Source organism: Buteo buteo, chromosome 26 (genome assembly GCF_964188355.1).
Source record: "Buteo buteo chromosome 26, bButBut1.hap1.1, whole genome shotgun sequence".
Taxonomy (NCBI): Eukaryota; Metazoa; Chordata; class Aves; order Accipitriformes; family Accipitridae; genus Buteo; species Buteo buteo.
Window position 1 is genome coordinate 486,870 of NC_134196.1, and position 6,000 is coordinate 492,869.

General features: G+C 51.0%; 1 protein-coding gene across 2 annotated transcripts in view; it reads right to left on the reverse strand.

The window, feature by feature from the left end:
• Positions 1 to 2,552, reverse strand: part of ATF7IP (activating transcription factor 7 interacting protein) — a 106,280-nt gene extending 103,728 nt beyond the window's left edge. The window contains exon 1 of one of the 2 annotated variants that reach the window (XM_075057908.1): positions 2,419 to 2,552. The gene's annotated coding sequence lies outside the window, so the exon portion shown is untranslated. Of the gene's footprint in view, positions 1 to 2,059; positions 2,162 to 2,418 lie in introns of those variants that run through there. The other variant, XM_075057910.1, reaches the window with a different exon arrangement.
• Positions 2,553 to 6,000: the final 3,448 nt, after the last annotated feature.

Sequence of the window (6,000 nt, forward strand, 5' to 3'; positions counted from 1 at the left end):
ATAGCAAAATACAACACTGTTCCACATTATCACAGGAAGCATCAGTTCAGCACTGCTACACCTGGTAGCAAGGTTGCAACTGATAAAAAGCCTTTTACTCCAAGCAACGTAGTAAGTCTACTAAACTAAGAGCAGAACAATGAGACCACAAATATCTCTTGAGATTCTTTTAAAAAGAACACACAATGAGCAGTTACTTATAAACAGTGACAAAAAAAAGTTTTTCTGTATTTTAATTATTTAGCATTTATCAAAAAGATGTATTGCTATCCAAAATTATTAGTACAATTCCTTTCTGGATTATACGTACATAGGAGCTTGATTTGATACTTCCGGGTCATACAAAACAATAAGGTAACTGCCAAACTTGAGGAATAAATAGTGGGTGTAACTGCCATGATTCAGGAATTGCACAAGTCCTCATGCAATCATTAGTGAATTCATTTTATGATGGGCCTGACAACTACCATTAGCCCCATTTCAGAGCTCTGTAAACTGAGAAGTTACCTACCCAAGATCACATATCAAACAGCAGTGTTTTTTGTGTTTGGTTTTTTCCCCTCCAAAGAATTCTTAATATTTGAGGTAATACTCTCCTTCATACCTTCCTGTAGGACTGCACAAACCAGTACCTAATCAGAAAAACATACTAGTTTCTTACACTGACATCTGCTGTTTGTGTACAGAGTTCATATTTAACATATTAATTTCAGATTTAAGCAGAAATTGAGCACATTCTTCACATTTTTATTTTTAAAAACGCAAATACAAGGTAAATATTAATAACTGCAATAATTGTAACTAGATCAAACTGGCATAACAGATAATGGCCCAAAATATATTTTAACTTGCAGAAGAGAGCCAAATAGCATGCGCGTAGAATATCCTGATCTTGCAGATGCAAATTTCAATAAATTTATTCATAATAATATTGTATTTGTTTGTATAATCTGGGATACTGACCAAGCGTATTTATTTATTTCCGCCAACTAGCATGTTAAATAAGCTGTCTAGATGCGCAAGTGTTATTTCTCCGTGACTGCATGAAGGCTGCAGTTTTAAGCTCATTGACTGTTGCCTAGAAGAGTTGAGCTGTTCACCCCTTTATTTTAAGGGAATATTTCTCCATCAACAACTCCATCCAATTTTGCCATCCAACAAGTCTGTCTGTGTTAAGGGTCACACTGACATTACAATACATAGATTTATTTCAAGATTACCATTATGCAACAAAATATTCTAACGTAGGCATTTCCACTGGGTATCTGTCAAAGACTAGGAAATCTAATAAGAAGGATATATACCTGTTGAACAAAAAAACTGCTTGAGGACAACACTACACCTCTAACAGGCCCCAATGTCACGTCAGAATTAAAATGTGAAACGCTTAACCATGAATACAGTTTCAGTATTTTAAATGCTTAAGCTCAAACAAAACTGGAAGTTCAAATGTACCTTCTTTACGTGAATATACTACTTAATTAAACTGTTAACTTTTGCCATTTTGTTTGATGTGGGCCTCCACGACAACCTGGAGTAGCCACTCCGGTCCTGTTTGCTGGTGACATCACGTGTATCATAAACAAGGCATAGCTAGGCCTTTTTTTTTCTTCCACTGAAACACCCTCCTTTCTAGCAAATTAGCATGCCCATATGCTTCAGAAACTTCAATCTTAAGTTCATCAGCGCGCTTTTGAGCGCAATAACGAGAAAAACAGTCTTCTCCTTCTTGCTTCTACAGCCCATCCGCTGCAACGCTCCACATCCACGCCCGCCGTATTTGCGAGGCTACCCACCGGCCGCACGCAGCGCCGCCCAGGCTGCGCCATCCCCAGTTGGAACAGAGCATAAGGAGACGCTTTCGAGGCGCCAGACGCACCGCTGTCCCACCCAAACACCCGGCCGGTGCGGTGCAGGAGGCGTCTCCGCCTCGCCTCGCCTCACCTCGCCGACGCACCAGACAGAACGCAGTCGGACGACTGCCTGGTGTTGCCCAGCTCTCCGCGCCTCGGAGCTCAGCGGAGCGCCCCAGCCGTGCCCTGCCCCACGCCAGACCTACCCGTGACCCGCAGCGGCCGCCGCGGGGATCCCTCCACACGCGGGGGGGGCGGAGGAAGGCGCCGCCCCGCGCCCCGCTCCCCACCTCCCGCCACCTCCGCGCGAAAACGGCAACGCGCATGCGCGCCGGCGCCTGCACTGGAGCCGGGTCACGTGCTCCCATGCAGCGCGCGCATAGCTGCGCCGCCCTTGTGAGCGGGTGTGGGTGCGCGCAGCGGCGCGTGTGCAAAGCTGCAGCCCCGGAGCATGCGCGCCGCCGCCGCCGCCGCCGCCGCGCGGGGCAGCGCTCCTCACAGAGCGCCGCCGCCGCCGCCCGGCCGGTCGGTCGGTCGGTCGCGCCCCGAAAGCGACCTGCGGTACCTGCGCCCCTGCGTCCCGCGGCAGCTCCCGCCTCGGCGCTCCGCCGCCGCTCCCGCCTTCCCGCCGCCGCCGTAGATTCAAAATCGGAACCCGCTCCAGGCACCAACGCCGCCTCCCCTCGTCGCACGCGCCGGGCCGTTATGCAAATAAGCCCCGTGTCCCCTCCCCTCTCTCGGCCGACCCCGCCCCCTCCGTGGGCACAGGGGCCGGCAGCGGGGGCTGCCTCGGAGCCGGCCAATCGCAGGGCCGGCCATCTTGGCGGCATGCAAATGAGCCGCCGGGTTATTTAAATGAGCAGGTGGCTCCGCCCCCTGGCGGGCGGTGGCGGACGGTCCTTGGCGGTAAGGCGGCGGGGCGCGCCGCAGCCCTGGCTGCCAGGGGGCGCTGGGGGGGGGGGGCCGGGGCTGAGGGCCGAGGGGCCGGGCGGCAGCTGCCGGGCGGGAGCGGGCGGCCGCTCGCCTCCCCCGCCGCTTCCGCTGCCCTGGGGCCCCTCTGACATCCTTGAAAGCCTGCCCGAGGTCCGCGGGGTAGCTCTGAAAATAACCTGGGCTACCAGCCTCCTGCGTCGTTTGCGGCAGCTTCCTTACTGCTCCTCTCGTCCAGCTTCTGGGCTGTGTGCGGGGTAACCTCAAGTATTCTTTACGACAGGCCGCGCCTGGCCAGAACACGGAGGTTTGGGGGGGGTTAGCTACCGGCTTCGGGTTTCAAGAGTGCCAAGAAACCAGACGGTACCATTGGCGCGGCTTTAAGTGGATCTAAGGCACGCGGCCTGCCTGGGTGAGCTGCAGGTCAAAACAGTGTGTGGCCATTTCCCACCTGCCCTCCATTTCTGCCTCAGAGGTGTGGGTGGGAGAGGGAGAAAACCGGGGGACCTGCTTGAATCTGAGCCAGAACTCGGCACCCTTTGTACCATAGCCAAAGGCGGGAATGACCGTTGCCAACAGCTGGTCTGTCCCACAAGGCACAGGGTCAGGTCCGGCAGAGAGACTGGCGGCTGTATCCTCACGTACACAAGAAGGTACAAGAGCATAGAAGGGCACGTGCAGAGTTTTCAGCAGAAATGCTGGTACACCACCTGTGCTCATCTAGTGCTGAGATTCAGGTACCAGTCACCTAGTAACCCTGCAACGGAGAGTCCCATTCACTCCTTCTTGAGGCCAATGAGGTTCACATTCTTCCTACTTGGAGGCATGAAAAATGGCATCCTGATTTATCTACTTCAAGAATAAGCTAAATATGAATTAACTTTTTGTCTGTTGCGTACAGACCAGGCTGACCAACAGAGCACTCTATTCCTATATGTCGTAAAATAGTACCTGTGACACAGCCATTGTAAGAGTCCTGTCAGGTGTGCGTGGTGGATTGAGGGTCAGTGTTTTAAGATGTTGCCATTCCCAGTTGTTTGCCTGACCTCCCTGCTACATGATTCCATTGCACTGCCAAGATGGAAGAAGGAAATGCATACATGTGCCCATAAATTTGCGCAAACACATCTGCAACAGTGCTTTAAGCACGTGTACTAGCCTGGGAACTTGAACTGCTGAAACGTGAATGTACATCTTGCTCTGCCATCTTTGCTACAGGTGTGACAATTTCTAAGAGAAAGTGTGGCAGACACCTGCACAGTAATTTCTTAAACTTTCATAGCTAGTTTTATCAAGCTGCAGTGCAACACTGGAATGTTTTGGTTTGGAAAAAGGGAATTTGAATTTCAGTTGAGTCTTCTGAGCTTTTGCCTACAGAGGACAAGGCATTTCAGAAGGAAAGGCTAGAACTATCCAGAAGCGGGCAGTTCCTCGCCATGCCTGTTGTTTAACCTGAAATTTCACTGCTGGTGAGCACTTTTGTGGAGTCTATGCATATGCATCCTTTGAGAGCCAGTCAGGAGTGAATGCTTTGTGGCTAAAAGATGCATGTTTTCAGAAAACTGGGTATTAGTACAGCCATCTCTTTGGATAACAATTGGTGTTATTCCAAACTTAATAGTATGGAAGCAGTTACAGCAACATAGTATTTTGTCCACTGCAGTGCATTTCCTGAAGAAGGTTTTGTCACCCTAAAAAATACACAGTTTGTCAAATCTGCATTTAGGTAAATTTGCTGCTATTAGCTTGATTTTTTTTCCTTACAAATAAATAGAAAATACAGAAATGCACTGTCGTAGTTTAACCCCAGCCGTCGACTGGCTCTATCACTCCCCACCCTCAGCTAGACAGGGGAGAGAAAATATAACAAAAAGCTTGTGGGTCAAGATAACAACAGGGAGAGATCACTCAACCAATTACCATCACAGGCAAAACAAACACGGCTTGGGGAAAACTAAATTAATTTACTGCCAATCAAACTAGAGGAGAGTAATGAGAAATAAACCCAAATCTTAAAACACCTTCTCCCCACCCCTCCTTCCTTCCTGGACACAGCTTCACTCCCAAATTCCCCCCCCCCCCCCCCCCGCAGTGCAAGGGAATGGGGGTTACGGTCAGTTCATCACACATTGTCTCTGTCGCTCCTTCCTCCTCAGGGGCAGGACTCTTCACTCTTCCCCTGCTCCAGCGCGGGGTCCCTCCCATGGGAGACAGTTCTCCATGAACTTCTCCAGCGTGGGTCCTTCCCACGAGCTGCAGTCCTTCACAAACTGCTCCAGCATGGGTCCCTTCCCCGGGCTGCAGTCCTTCAGGCACAGACTGCTCCAGCGTGGCTCCCCTGCGGGGCCACAAGTCCTGCCAGCAAACCTGCTCCATCATGGGCTCCTTTCTCTACGGGGCCACAGGTCCTGCCAGGAGCCTGCTCCAGCATGGGCTTCCCACAGGGTCACAGCCTCCTTTGGGCACCCACCTGCTCCGGTGTGGGGTCCTCCCTGGGCTGCAGGTGGAGCTCTGCTCCACTGTGGACCTCACTGGGCTGCAGGGGGACAGCCTGCCCCACCATGGTCTTCCCCACGGGCTGCAGGGGAATCTCCGCTCTGGCGCCTGGAGCACCTCCTCCCTGTCCTTCTCCACTGACCTGGGGGTCTTCAGGGTTGGTTCTCTCACACATTGTCACTCCTCTCTCTGGCTGGAGTTTCCAGGGTTCCCCCCTCATCCCCCTTCTTAAATACGTTCTCCCAGAGGCACTGCCTCCATTGCTGATGGGCTCAGCCTTGGCCAGTGGTGGGTCCGTCTTGGAGCTGGCTGGCACTGGCTTTGTCAGACACAGGGGAAGCTTCCAGCAGCTTCTCAGAGAAGCCACCTCTGTGGCCCCCCTGCTACCAAAACCTTGCCATGCAAACCCAATACATGCACCAAGAAATTAATGATTAAAAAAATCTTTCTTGGATCTCTGAGGAAAAGATAGTAGGGAAAATCTGAGTGCCTCAAAAAAATCCTATTTGTCTGGCCTAATATCTATCTCCATTTGGTGATAGGGTGCAGCAACTGAGGGGACCCATCAACTACTACTCTACTACTAGAAGGGATGGGATGCTGTTGATTGTGTTTACCCCCAGACTCTAGATTGCTGACAATCTCTGAAGTGTTTATAAGTTTACTTATATTATGGTCTTTCTTTTGCCCTGTGTAGGAACTGTTTATAATCAGAGAAGTT